Raw genomic sequence first — 15,710 nt, 5'->3', positions numbered from 1 at the left:
CCAAATCATTCTCCCCCAGGTGAAGAATCACCACTGACGGGGGGGGGCCGCTGCTGAGCTAAGAGTCCCTGGAAAAAATTCCGAAACTGGCTGAGGCATAAACCCCCCCTCCCGAAAAATGATATATCCAACCCCTTTTGCACTGCACTCGTCCTACGGTCTCCTGAAAGAAAAACATGTTCCGCACGCCTAACATAAGAGTGGCCCACAATCCAAGTCACCAATTTCTTGTGTCCTCCGTGCTGTGCCGATGTCGGTTGTTGTCGCCCGGTGACGAGTTCCTCCCCTGCGTGACAGGTTTGAGAAACTGCAAACAACAAGAAACATACAGGGCGTGAGCACCATCTTGTCACAACATGTCAATTCGTACATAACTCTTGTAACGTTCAGACGACCATCTCCCCAGTGTCTTCACATTCTCCACTGAGAGACCCCTCGCCACTGCCTCAGTTGCTGCCCCAATCCTAAATGAGTGGGTGCCGAATTCCCTTGGATCGAACCCTGCCAGACTGACCGTTAGCTCCAAGACTCGCCTAAACTGGTACCTAGTCAATGGTGTACCATCGGCGTGACACAGCAGTGTGTCCCCCGCCGTGCACTCCCGCTGCCTGCAGAAAGCCTCCACGTGAGAAACCGGGCAGCAGGGGTTGGCCCGCGCCCGATGGAGCACTATGGTGTGACCCCGAGAGTCCTGATCGGTTTTTGATCTCTGAATTGTTATTCTCATAACGTCTTCCTTGATCTCAACCCCGGCCCACCGTAGTCCCCCCACTCTATCAGCTTTTGACCCAGCAACTAACTCCCCAACCCTCAAAGCCCCATAAAAGGCCAGGGAAAATGCCGCCTTGAACAAGATAACCTCCCACTGGGAGCTACAAACACTGTGCAGCGCCCCCAATAAGGCCGTCAGCCGTGCCAATCCAATGGGCCTTCTCCTATCGCCCCGGTAACCCTGTAAACGGCGCCAACCCCTCAAGGCCTTGCGCACCAGAAAGGTGTTAGTGGGATCTCGCATACCCTTACTCTGCGCAAAGAAGGAGACTGCCGCCCTATGTCTGTTCGCAGTCGCCACTGAGCGCCCTTCCCTGTGCATTGATTCTAGGTAAGCTGCAAAGCTGTCCTCCTGGGCCCACCCAGCCTCCCATTCCCGCCCCAAGAAAGCCCGGTAAGACAAAAACGCCCCTTCGTAAGCTGTCTTGGTCCTGGGGGCTAAGCTAGCGACCACGAGGTCCTGTAATCTGGGGCACCAATCTGCCAAAGTACTGCCGGGAATTGCGCCGGCTGGGGATCTGCCGCCGGAAGATGTTCCCTGAAAACCTGCATTTTAAAGCGAGAAAGGGAGTCAGCTGCATTATTGAGGATGCCAGGGACATGCTTGGCTCTGAAAAACACATTCCATTTTAAGCATTGCAACACAATCTCCTTCAGTAAACGGAGTATGAATGGACAGCGTGCCCCCTGCTGGTTTATGCATTCCACAACCGTCATGTTATCCGACCAGAACACCACGGATTGGTTGCGTAAGTGTTCCGGCCAGACCATCAATGCTACCCATATCGGAAAAAGCTCCAGAAAGCCAATATTGGTAGTCAGTCCCTGTGTCCTCCATTCCGCTGGCCACCGCTGGGCGACCCACCTGGTACCCAGAATGGCGCCAAAGCCGGTACTCCCAGCAGCGTCCGTCCATAAGCCCAATTCCGCCGATGTGGAGGGAGGACCCGGCCACACTACTCTGCCATTAAAATCCTCCAGAAATGCCATCCAAATAAGCATATCCTGGCGAACCTCAGATGACAACCTCGTGTGGTGGTGTTTCTCCCGTAGTCCTTTCATAGCTTGGGCAATAGAGCGTGAAAAAGGGCGTGCCATTGGGATAACCCGAAGCGCAAAATTCAATTGCCCCACCACCTCCTGTAGCTGTTGCAATGTAACCTTGTCTTTGCGTAGGCATTGCCGTAGGGCTGCTCTAAAGCTAGATACCTTAGCCCTGGGTAACCTGAAGCATCCCTCCACGGAATCAATTTCGATACCGAGGAATTCCAAACAGGTGGACGGGCCCACCGTCTTCCCCGGCGCTAGCGGGACCCCAAAAGCCCGCATGAGCACGCAAAATTCCTGCAACGCCCAAGCACACTCCTGAGATCCTGCCGCACCTAAGAAGAGGAAATCGTCCAGATAATGCATCACCTGCCGGTGCCCCGTCACCTCCCTCATGACCCATTCCAAAAATGAGCTAAACGCCTCAAAGTAAGCACATGAGATAGAACAGCCCATGGGCATACATTTATCCATATAGAACTTGCCATCGAAAGTGAAACCTAAAAGATGATGGTCCAGAGGATGGACTGGGAGGAGGCGGAAGGCAGATTCTATGTCAGATTTTGCCATCAATGCCCCTGGCCCCAGTGCCCGCAATAAATCAACTGCCTGGTCAAATGATGCATACTTGACGCTACAAATCCCCTCATCAATCGCATCATTCAGTGACGCACCTCTCGGAGCCGACAGGTTGTTGATCAATCTGAACTCCCCTTTCTCTTTTTTGGGTACTACCCCTAGTGGAGAACACACAAAATCGGGGACAGGCACCTTCTGGAAAGGGCCAGCTATCCTACCCAGGGACAGTTCCTTGCTAATCTTAGCAGCCACCACTGCGGGGTTATGTTGCACCGACAGTTGGTTCCTGCAATGTGCGCTACCTGTGTAGCCCCCTGCCGGGATCCTAAAACCTTGAGAAAAACCTTCCTGCAGTAGAGTGGCCGCTGTGTGATTGGGGTACCTATTCAACCAAGGGATCATTGCCAAAACATCTATAGGGGTTGTGATATCCCGAATATCTGCACTACACTGGCTTCCCCCTCCCCCTCTGACTGTGGTTGCCCTGCTTGGACCTGCAAGATGACTCGGGGTGGGAGGGATGACCGCAGATCGAACATGCATGTCTGAATTTACAAGTGCCAGGGGTCCTCGTGCAGGTGCGCTTATTAAAGTCCCAACACACCCCTTTCCTCTCAAACCCCCCCTCCCCCTACTCCTGCCCGGGACCTCACTCCCCTGAACCGCCCGAAAGGGGTGTTGAGGTCTGGTGTAGTACCCCCTGACCGCAGTGGTGGACTGTAGTGGGGCAGAGCTCCCTGAGAACTGCCTATGCCATGACACAGAATCCACCTTGTCCCATGCCAATGATGTGTCAAATTCCTTAGCTTTCCTGAAATTGACATCATACTCCTTCCAGGCATCCCCCGGGTACTGCTCGCTCCACCCCACAATCCTGCTCTGGTAGCAAGCCAATGGCGCCTGCACATTAGGAGGCCGTTCGGCCATGATGGTCGTGAACACTGCGAAAGCCCTAACCCAATTGAGCAAAGATTCCTCTACCCTAAATCTAGCACACTGTGCCCGCCACTCACTTGGATGCATCCACTCCTTTAATGTCTTTGCCTGTTCCATCTCCCTGTGATCCAGTAGCAGTGAAAAAATATAAACATATTTTCCCGCCCAAATCAATTCCTTCGTTGCCTGGGACACATGTTGTGCCAAATTCTCACTCCTAGAGGGCAATGACCCATCAACCAAGAGAGGCAGTGCCACCTCCTTACCGTTTTCCTGCGCCGCGGGCGGTTGACCACCATCTGCCTTCGGTTGGGCGGGGCTGGAACCTGCAAGTGAAGAAGAGGGGGGAACCGCAGCTCTATCCGCCGCCGCTGCTGATTTAATCTTTTCTACCAACTGTGCTGCTTCTGCTGCATGATCTGACGACGCTGGTAACACACCCCCCTTTTTTAACCAAGGCAATAAAGCCGCTATCTGAGATACCAATTCAGGCGGGACCGAGTCCGGGCTATCTGCTGGGAGTACGGGCGCCCCGGGGGGCATGGCCGGTGGCACTGGCATGGTAGGCAACGGAGAGACCGGTGGCGGCAGACCCGGCACTGGGGTCGGTAGCACGGGCGGGGAAGTAGGCCCCACAGGAGGTAGCGCCGGCGGCATGGCAGGAGCCGATGTAACGGGTGCCGTGACAGGTACAAGGGGTACCGAATCAGGTACAAGGGGTACCGAAACCGCGGGTGGGATCATAACTGGTACCACTGGGGCTGGGGCACTGCGCCTTCGCTTCTTAGCCTTAGACGTCTTGGGCGGACTAACAAAATCCCCTCTGGACAAGGGTGCCTTCCGCTGCCGCGCGGGCCTGCCTGAAGAAACTGGGGGGCCAGTAAACCTTTCATTCATGCGGGCCTCCAATTCATCCACCTTACTCAATCTCCTATTAATGCTGTTCATCTCCTGCATCATAGCCTGCAACATAGCCTCCATCCTGGACCCCCCTTCACCAGCCTCCATCCTGGACCCCCCTTCACCACCCATTGACCCCGGCATGACTCGGGTGCACCGCCCTACACTAATACCCTACTACAGGCGTAAGTATGCTTATTACCTTCACCAGATGGAGGATATACAGGGGGCTGTAAGCACCATGCAACCGTAACCGCAACGCCCCGGCTTATCCGGTTTGTCAGGGGTGAGTAAACTCTAACGTAGACCCACCCGGCGGCTACCAGAAGCAATGTAATGCGAGCCCCCCGCTCTCCTCTTACCGTTCCAATCCTGCGTACTCCCAGCCGGAATTGAATTGACCTGCGACCACAACTGCTGGCCACCACTCGGGGCTTACCACAAGAAATTGCAGGAATGCAGTAATAACACCTGAAATAGAAAATGTATTAAATCCCGGGAGTTGTGCAAAGTTACACACGTATGTACAAGCTCTAACGTTCTTTAACTGCCCAGTCCTCTGGCCTTGGCTGTTGCCCCTACCTTAGCAACCACAGAACGTGTACTAGCGACCAGACCAATGCACGCGCCCTTATTATTCTCACCCTTTGAGCAGTTTTGAGCACAGCCTACTCCCTAGAGCTCCTTAAAGAAAGCCTTTAAACCTCTTTGCGCGTGTTTCTGTCTCCACACACTTCCTGCAGTAATACCGATACCCTGTACTTTCCCTGTATCCCCCGTGCAACTCCTCTTAAACAAAGCAGCTCTAACTTTCTTTAACTGCCCAGTCCACTGGCCTTAGCTGTTGCCCCTACCTTAGCAACCACAGAACGTGTACTAGCGACCATACCAATGCACGCGCCCTTATTATTCTCACCCTTTGAGCAGTTTTGAGCACAGCCTACTCCATAGAGCTCCTTAAAGAAAGCCTTTAAACCTCTTTGCGCGTGTTTCTGTCTCCACACACTTCCTGCAGTAATGCCGATACCCTGTACTTTCCCTGTATCCCCCCTTGCAACTCCTCTTTCAATAATGTGCACCAACAGTACTTTAACAATGCTCCGCTAATGTCCGTTCCCTCCCCGCCGGAAAAAACGAGGAAAAAGGACCCAGGAGTGACGCCAGAAACTTAAAAACCGGCACCAGTGGAGAATGGGCGGGAAATCCGCACCCCACCCGCTCCCTCGCAGTACCTCTGTCGTGCACCGCAGCACTCGACCCAGCACGACGCACCGGACCGGACCTCGCTAATTTCCTCTGAGCCGGGTCTGCACCAGCGTCCTCACTACGATCCTCCTAAGGCTCCCACACCGCAACTCTGCTCTGGCAACACGACACCGCAACGAAGGCACGAAGCAGCTTCCCTCAGTAGGCGGCAGTCCAGCGCCGACGAGTCGCGATCCAGCCGACCTGTAAAACAAAAGAAAAGAAAAGTTTTCCGCCCCGAGCGCCGGGGCACGTCCTATGTGGGGGAGCGTCCAGGGAACAAGGGGGTCACCTGGGCGCTCCCCGCCGCTTTATCCCCCCCCCCAGTGGCACCCCCCCCTCCCTTCCAACCCGGATGTCGATTAACGACATCCGGGTCACGCAGGCAGCCAATCGGTGGTAGGGCGCGCCCCCAGTGACACGCCCCACCACCGAGTAGTCCGGGGGAGGTCGCCGCACTGCCATGCAGGCGGGGGGGCCAAGAGCCCCCCCTTTCCATTCTCACCATTGAGGACATAAATAAGCAGCTTATAGTCAGTGACAATGTTATGCTATGTTAAAAAGATTTATACCACAAATGGCTTCCCTACTTCAGGTCTCCGAGCACAAACCATAGCCAGCATAAGAAACGAGGTTTAAGGCTGGAACAGCTAAGTCTTGAGCTGATTTCTAAACCTAAAGTGATTATACACTGTGCTAGGTGACTACGGAGTTTGTTCCACAAGGTGGGTGCAAGTACACAGAAAGACTGCACTCTTAAAGCTAAGTTACGTTCTGTAGATCTTAGCGGCCTGACTGTGCGGAATTTTTGAATAAGAGATCACAAAGTCAACACACCTGTTTCTTAGGAAGATGCGGTGCACCACACATAATGCATTAAAAAAGCTGCCTCTGCTCAGTGGGAAGCCAGTGTAAGGCCCTGGTCTCCTGAGTTACGGATTGTGTTAGACCTGTCTTCCTTAGGGTGGTTCCCCCCCCAACCTTTTCGCCTGCTTACCTCCACTTTTTGCTGACTCTTTTTGTTGGCGTTAGGACTCTGAGCATTTTACCACTGCCGACCAGTGCTAAAGTGCATGTGTTTCTCCCCTAAAGGACTGGACCCATCTTACTTGAACCCAGAGTGACTCCAAGGGCTGGTTGGCTTGCCCCCTGATCTGTATTCTCAGGGCCATCAAAGACTTCTTACAGCCCTGCAACAGCACCTGGACTCTGCCATCTGTGAGTCCTGCCTTTCCAAGTGGTGCCAGTCCAGTCCTGGGCCCTATGAAGTGCTTGTTTCTGTGCTGACCCAGCAGAATCCATGCATCGACGACTTAGTGCGAATCATAACTGATACATGGCCCGTCAACGCGAAGCAGGGGCTCAATAATGACGGGCTGCATGGCTTGACAATGATGAATCGCAAAGGGGTTCGTTGAGGCTTCACTGATGGTGCGGATCAGAACTGACGTATCTCCTATATCCACGGGATCGACGACAGGGCCTCCCGTCCTCTGCTCTTCGTAATCGGTCCTCGGCATCAACACTCCCTCCATCCAAGATACTTTTTCAGCAGGACTGGCATGAGTTCTGTAGCCAGCCTGCCCTCCATCACAGTCCCTGAACTTTGGATTTACTGCAGTCGAGCATGACCGGATGTCCCCGGTTGGCGCTTTATGACTTTGATTTAAACTTTAAAAATTCATGAAAACGGTTCTCCTTACTGGATTTTTGTTTTGTTGCTGTGGTCTTGTTTTACTCATAAAAATATAATCTATTTTTATTACCCTGTGTGGAGTATTTTTGTGGTGTATTCACTGTATTGCTGTATGTCTGAGTGTGTGTTACACAAATTCTTTACACATTGTCTCTTAAAATAATCCCGACTGCTCTGTGCTAAGCTGCCAGAGGGCGAGCACAGGTTATCTTTTAGTGGGTGTCTAGCTTATCCTGACTAGAGTTGTGCTTCCTGCTTGGACAGGGTGCATATCTCTGCCCATCAGAAACCCTATTTCTAACAGAGTGAGTATGTGGTGCATGGAAAAGAAGCCTCGCAGGGGTGTAACACAGCCCCCACAGCCCCCGCGTTGCGGGGGGGCCCCAAGCCGCAGGGTGCCCCCTCAACACAGTACTGAGGCCCAAGAGCTCCGGCAGGCAGTGGTGCACGCTGGTACTGGCAGGCATTGGGGTTCAGCAGTTTCTCGCACACTTGCTGCTACTAAAATGTAACAATATTGAATTTTCACCCCAACGCTGACCGCACGGCGCAGCATTTCAAGTAACGTCCAGGAGTCAGTGACTGCCCGGCCCATGAATGAGCTGGAGTTTCAGTTATCTGAGCATGTGCACTGTGCAGCTACAGTTAACTTTTGGCTACTGGCGCGGGCAATCTTAATCATAGCAGCACATGGTGCAGCTGGAGCCCAGAGCTTAGCACACATGACCAGCCACCTAGAACCATGATTGCCCGGGAGTTTCCATTTGTCGCCACCTGCAGGCCGCAGGGTCGTGGAGGTGGGTTTAGTAGTCCAAGTCCAGTAATAACGTTGCGGCTTGTCGCACCGATGTTACCGAATTGCCCTGCTCCTCTCGCTCGCTGCAAAAAAGTAAGTTTCGATGATTTTAGATTTTACTCACTAACAGTAGTTGCTGATTATGCTAGTAATTAATTTGCTCCTGTCACTAAAGTTCAGCAGAGCCGTCCCAGCTCAGCTCTGTGAGTGAGTGGCTGCTGGGGGCACCGTGTGTGCGGCTTGTGTGATCTGGTGCAGCTGCGGCTAGGGCTATAGGACAGGCTGCCTGCCTGCACCGTGCAGCCGTGAGTAAACGACTTTGTAGTGTTTTTTAAAAAAAAATAATTCAGCCAGCCTGAGGCCGCCTGGCTGTGACCTATGTGACTGACCTGTGCCTTAGTCTGTCTCAGCCTCGCCTACACTGATTCACAGACTTCTCAGAGACTAAGGGGCCTATTAGGATGGCGGGCGGACTTACGTCTGCCAGCCACCCTAGCGGTGCTGGGACCGGCCGTCAGTGGTGCGGCGGTCCCGCACCGGCAATTAGGATGCCACGGTGGCATCCCGCATACACTGCATTGTGGCAGGCGGTGCTGGAAGCAGCACCTGCTACAATGCAATATATGCACTGTGCGGTGCCTGCCACATTGTGCATGCAATGGTACCCCCATGTGCACCCCCCGCCCCCCCAACACCCTGTGGCCCGCAATGGGACCCCAAAGAAAAAACTGCATGCCTTTCCATGGCGGAGTCTCCGCCATGGAAAGGCACTTCTCCACCATCATAGTAATATGGATGGCGATGCCTGCAAGGCACCGCCACCATATTGCTGTGCTTTTCCGCCCGGTAGGCAATCGGGTGGATTGCCTACTGGCGGAAAAACGGCAGACGGTCTTCTCGTCCGCTGGGGTCCCTCCCACCATCGTAATGTGGCAGGGAAAAAGTCATGCGGGCGGTGACTTTTGGCGGGCAGATCACCGCCGCAATATGGGCGGTGGCGATCCGCCTGCTATACTACTCACCCCATTAATGTCCCATGTCGTCGGCTCGAGTGAGTCCACTGACACAATCTAACAGTGTCTCTCTATAATTATTAGGCAGCTGCTAATGTTTGGGGCCCCGCCCGAGTCCCCAGCCTGGAGTCCAAAGTGCCTTAATGCACATACCATTATTATGATTGCAAATTCCAGGGTAGGAGCGAGGGGGCCCAGACGGCATAGGGTGGCTAATTGTTTTTCCACCGGCCTGGCAACACACATGTGCAACTAGTGCAGGTCCGATGTTCAATTTCCTTCCTCAGCCTGTGCGGTACAGTGAGCACCAGCATTGATGCCAAAGTTAAAGGACAGCAGTCAGGTGTAATGTATGCCAGGACACTTTGTAGCACTAAGCCCCAGGAAAGATAAGCTCTGCCTCAGCCTGCCTACTACCACGCCAGCACCAGCAGCATTCAGGTAATTTATCAAGAAAACAGCACTAGAAGCGCGACTCCGGTACAGTAAGTATTTTAATATTCTGGCAGATTCAAAAGGTATTTTTACCCATATCTGTACATACTTTAAACAGTGCATATAAGAAGAAAACAGTATAAAATGTATTCTCAAACTGTCCTAATGACCCCTGACTGATAAAGTTAAACAAGCTTTTCCAATGCAATAGGTCTCGCATTTAAAAGAGCTTGAGCTATTGGCATTGTAAATGACAATGCCTCTTATTTGTGTTTTAAAAACCTGCAAGTGGTGCGTAAACATGCATTTTGTACTTTTAGTTGCTTCTTACCAGAAGCAAGTGTGGCAGCAACTGCGTCTATTTTACTGCCATGCTTGCTTCTCGTAAGCAAGGACTATAAGTACAAAGTGGGTGTTGACGCCCTGCTTGCAGGTTTTTGAAACAATTGTTTTTATTACATGAGATTTTGTGGAAGCGCCGTGTAGGCGAAACCTAAAAATAGGCTAACATCATGAAAAAGACAAAACAATGGTAAAGGTGCAGTACAAAGAATTAGCCCATAGATGAGGGGTATATTTCAAGAGAACCGGATTGGGCTAAGCCCTGTAGGGAATACATCTGGGCTGGAGGAGGGTTTCTGTTTTTGCTGGTTCCATTTTAAAGGCATAATGAATCTGCTGTTTAAATATTGTTATTACAAGCAGAGACAGTTCTAATTTGCTCCGCTGAGTGTGCACAAGTGAATTGCTTCTGAAGCTTTTTGCTATTTTTCCCCTATGGCCATCCCCTTCCCCAGACTAGTTCATACTGTGCCTGTCTGAAAGTGGGAGCACAAAGAGGCAGGGAATGATATTTGTTCAATTTAGCAATTGTTTGCTCCTGAAATATTTACTTTTCAGAGAGATTTCAAGAATACCTTTTATCACAGTCTGCTAACTCACATTTTGTACAGTTTTTGTAGGTCTTTCAGTTTTATGAGTGATTAGCTCTGCTTTAAAACCTATAAATGAAATGTGTGGTGGTTTAAGTCAAATAAGTGTATCCACTCATGTTTGTAGAAAGCATTTTGCTAAATTTGTACAGATTATTTGAGGATAACGTTGCACAAAGGGACCTTTATGTTAATGTGCAAGGAAGCCCTGGGAATGTGCGCAGAGTGTATGTGCATCAAGAGACAACGCTGAACGTTGCTAGATTATTACACGTGTTTTGCTCTCCCATTTTATGGACGTTTGTGTTCTGACAATGTGCACCTGTGAATGGAGTGCTCTATTTAAATGAAAAGATTATGGGGCATATCAGCAACAACCGGCGATAATTATCGCTAGGCGCACTTAGGGCTAGGATAATTATCGCTGGCTAGCGTGGATTTTTATCGCTGGGATAGTGTGCTATTAGCAACGCTTATCTCAAAAGCGATAAAAATCCTAGCGCTAACTGCCAAACGTGTGATTATCGCTGGAAACCCAGCTATAATCCGACGAAGTTTGGCGATAGCTTGCTGATAGGGCCTCACATACTTAGCCATGATATCCACCTTCCATAGGATATCATGGCTAAGTCAGTTTCAAAGCAGGCGTACGGAAAGTAGCGATAACAGAGGTTATCACTACTTTTCCTGTCGCTATGCTGCTTTGCGTGAGGCTTGATAATAGAAGAAATGTCGCTTAGCGATTTTTCTCTCATTATCCTGGGGAGGAACGTCCACTTTGCATCTCATTAGAGATGCAAAGATGGGCATTAAGGGAAATGGAGATAAGGCAAGGTTTCACGCGATAGCGTGAACTTGCAGATAGGGTGATAAAATTATCGCCGCTTTTCGTCCGAAATTTTTTAACGCCTGCTTGCTGATATGCCCCTATGCTCTATATTTAAAACAAAAACTGAAAGTCATAACAAATAGAAAAGAAAACATTTTATTAAACTGGAAGAGGCAGCTGTGCAATCACGTGAATTTGTGAGCAATTAATACAGGGAGGGGCGGTGCTTTTTGGTATAAAAAGTGGAAACATTATGTTGTATTGTAATTTGTTGATTTTTGAATTTTGATGCCTGTCTTTTAGCAGACGTGTGTGTATTTGTACGAGTTTTGTGAATGTTTCTGGCTGTAAACTGATCTGCATGAGGCGGCGTGATTCTACTAATGCAGTAAATGAAGCCTCGGGTGGGTACATTTCAGGGCAGTGACTAGATTCCCCCTACGATTGATAACGACATTCCTCAGCTCTGACCAGGGCAGAGAAAGGATCCCTGGGTGACAACATTGCCAAGAGGAAATCCCTATGCTCGTCCCGGGAGATGAGGATTAATAAAGTCACCGCATGCATGCCGAAGCAACGTCATTCGGCTGTGTAGAGGAACAAAAGCAGCAGCTGTGGCAGAATGTGCAACATGTTGTTAGGCATCCAGGGTAGGGAGCGTGTGGGGGCAATGTCAGGGCCTTGAAAACAAGCACTGGCATAGCCAATAGATCTTGCCTTTGGGACCTTATAAGTGTTTAGCCATGCAACAGTTGCATAACTAAATAATTTTAAGGTCCCAAAAGCGAGACCCATTGGCTATGCCAAGCGGCCTTGCAGCCGCGAAAGTGATCGCGATCGTGATCAAACATCAAAGCGACCGCGAAAGTGAAAGTAATCGGGGAAAAATGCGGCACGCGCGCCCGCGCACATGCACTGTGGCTCTAGGCTGGCCTGGTAGCACTTTTTGGAGCCCTCTCAAAAAAGTCTCGCCAGACCAACACATGCGCTGGGTCAGGCGAGACCTAAAAAGGACGGGCTGATAAATCTATACCACTGGAATGGATAAAAAAATTAAAGGAAGAACCATCAGATGTGTGAAGCTGTGTGCGTGACTTACCCTCGATGAAATGAAGGGAAACACATTCATCTTTTCACCTGGTCTGAGTGTTGTCTGCCGAAATCAGCATTGACGAGAGGAGGAAATCCCTGTGCTCGTCCCAGGAGACGAGGATTTTAATAATGGCACCAAATGCATGCCGTAGCAAAGTAATTTGGCTGCGTAGAGGAATAAAAAAAGCAGCTGTGGAAGACGCGTCTTTAGGTAACCAGGGTAGCGTGCGTTTGGGGGCAACATCAGGGCAGGCCTCGAAAAAAGGACGTGTTGCTAATGTATACAGCTGGAATAGTTCAGTAACCAAAACGTATGTGCGTGGCTGCTTATTAAGCAGGCGCATGGTAATAAAAAGGTAGTCCCTGAAGAAATAGATAAATGACCTACAGTGCAAGGAATCTGTAGTTGGCCGGTGCTTCTAGCTTAAAAACGGAAGTCATGTATCGGGAGCACCTGCCAATAAGGCGCCTGGATATAAGAGCGATGGAATGGTGAGCCAATGGATAGCAGCAGCTTTAATTTCAGTCCATAGAGTGATTACTCCAGGTTTTGCAGACAGCACATGCGCGCTGATGCTCGACCTAAAAAGACAGAAAGTGCATTTCAAAAATGAATACGGGCAATTTCATGCAAAGTTCCCTTAAAAATCAAGTCCAGGCCTTTGCAAACTGTTAAAACCTGGAATGGTGGACGGTATTTTTTCTGCAAAAGGTGGCAATCCTAAATGAGCACCAGTATTGAGGCCTTAGTAAGAGGACAACAGTTGAGTGTAATGTATGCCAGCACTCTCTGCAGCACTGAGCCCCTGACAGATGACAAAACAATCCTCTTAGAAAGGGGCAGTAGGTTAGTGAACTTCTTTTTCAGGTATTTTGTAGTAGTTTCAATATCTTTTTACAACTTCTCATTTTTTGAAAGTGTGTCATTTTGGATATTTATTTCTGTCAATGCACTTCATTGATTGATTTTTCTTGGGAAAGTGTCACTCTAAGTGTTACACATGTTGTCACATGTTGCTGTTGAATGTCACTCATAAGTACAGTGAAATCATGAAAATGTGACACATGAGAAGTCAGAATACTTGGCAGCTATGAGTAAGTGCTTGAGACTGAGTGACAGTATAATCTCCTAGCTCCACTTGCTATGCTATAAAATTTGCTTTTTGAAGGATCAGATTAATGAGATCATCTTCTGAGCAGCTGCAGTGCCTACCCTCTGTTACTAAGAACTTAAGTCACATAGTCTCTCTCCACTTAGTGCCCTTCCATTTCCCATACTTTGCAGCAGTTTTGAGATCTTCTCAGAGTTTCTTGTTGCTCAAATGGGTGTTAATTTCTGATATTTATATGTTTCCCATGTATTCATTGCTTTATTTTCGCTCGCAAGAAAGTGTCACTCATAGTTGTTGAAATGTCACTCATAATTACACTGAAATTATGAAAATGTCACACATAGCAATCTGAAACCTTGGCAGCTATGGGCAGAGGTAGACAGGAGCAGGCAGGGGCTGTCAGGAGAAGGCTGGGGCAGACAGGAGCAGGCAGGAGCAGACAGGAGCAGGCAGGGCTTGACAGGAGCAGGCAGGAGCAGACAGGGTCTGACAGGGGCAGGCAGGGTCTGACAGGAGCAGGCAGGGGCAGACAGGAGCAGGCCGGGTCTGACGAAGTCAGACACGGACAGGCAGACAGAGGCAGGGACAGACGGGAGCTGGCAGGACCTGACAGGAGGATGCAGGGGCAGACAGGAGCAGGCATGGTCTGACTAGCGCAGGCAGGGCCTAACAGGAGCAGGCAGGGGCAGACAGAAGCAGGCAGGGCCTGACAAGAGCATGCAGGGGCAGACAGGAGCAGTCAGGATCTGACAGGAGCAGGCAAGGGCAGACAGGAGCAGGCAGGGCGTGACAGGAGCAGGCAGGGGCAGACAGGAGCAGGCAGGGCGTGACAGGAGCAGGCAGAGCGTGACAGGAGCAGGCAGGGGAAGACTGGAGCAGGCAGGGGCAAGCAGGTTCTGACAGGAGTAGGCAGGAGCAGACAGTAGCAGTCAGGGCCTAAGAAGAGCAGGCAGAGGCAGACAGGAGCATGCGGGACACGCAGGGTCTGACAGGAGCAGGCGGAGCAGGCAGGGCAAGCAGGGGCAGACAGGAGCAGGCGGGACAGGCCGGGTCTGACAGGAGCAGGCGGGGCAGGCAGGAGCAGGCAGGGGCAGACAGAAGCAGGCGGCACAGGCAGGGTCTGACAGGAGCAGGCGGAGCAGGCAGGGCAAGCAGGGGCAGACAGGAGCAGGCGGGACAGGCCGGGTCTGACAGGAGCAGGCGGGGCAGGCAGGAGTAGGCAGGAGCAGACAGTAGCAGTCAGGGCCTAAGAAGAGCAGGCAGAGGCAGACAGGAGCATGCGGGACACGCAGGGTCTGACAGGAGCAGGCGGAGCAGGCAGGGCAAGCAGGGGCAGACAGGAGCAGGCGGGACAGGCAGGGTCTGACAGGAGCAGGCGGGGCAGGCAGGAGCAGGCGGGCAGGCAGGGTCTGACAGGAGCCGGCGGGGCGGGCAGGAACATGCAGGGGCAGACAGGAGCAGTCAGGATCTGACAGGAGCAGGCAGGGCAGGCAGGCGCAGCTTGTTCCACACAGGAGACAGTTATCCAGCCAAGGGCTTCACACAGGCTGCAGTGCTGAGATCTGGGTGCCGCCGTCTACCTCCAGTGATAGATCTAACTTCTGGGCCATGCGTTGCAGGGGTCTGTGGAGCTTTCCAGGAACTCTCGTATTTCCAGCAAAACTGCAAATCCAGTTGAGAAAGGTATAAATATTGTTTTCTCCTGCGAATGTTTGAAGATTTTGGAAAAGTAGTGGTTCAATTAACTGTCCCAGAATGGTGAGAGAGATTGGACTGAAGTTATTAATATCCCGAGGGTGCAGCAAACCTTTTTCAGGAGAGGTTTCACAGCTGCATTTTTCCAGGCAGTGAGGTAGGTGACTTGTCCTAAAGGAAGACTCAACAATTCCAACAAGGGTGTCTTGAGAAGCAGAAACAGAGCTCCTTTAGCTTCTCTGGGCAGAATCTGAAGGGGGTCCTGTGGGCGCAGCCTGCAAGGGCAGCATCAAGGTTGGTTGCATCAACAGGTGCACAGGAGGTAAGGTATCAAGATTGGTTGCGTCAACAGGTGCAAAGGAGGTACAGGTGGTAAGATCTGAGAGAAAAGTTGTTGGGTGTAGGCATTATTTCAGTCTGAATGTTTTCACGTATTTGTTTAATCTTGAAAAGAAACTGACAGACCTTTGAAAAGTTGTTGAGACTTTTAGAGAGTACCTGAACAAATATTGGGAGATTGCAATCCCTCTAATAAATGAAAAAGCTCTTTTGAGAGGTTCAGAGCTGGAGAGATGCAATCTAAAAAGCACTTGGGAGAGTGTCTCTGCTACAAATAAGTGACGAGACACAAA

Source organism: Triturus cristatus, chromosome 7 (assembly GCF_964204655.1).
Source record: "Triturus cristatus chromosome 7, aTriCri1.1, whole genome shotgun sequence".
Taxonomy (NCBI): Eukaryota; Metazoa; Chordata; class Amphibia; order Caudata; family Salamandridae; genus Triturus; species Triturus cristatus.
The sequence above is the reverse complement of the archived record's forward strand: the minus strand, read 5'-3'. Positions refer to the sequence as shown.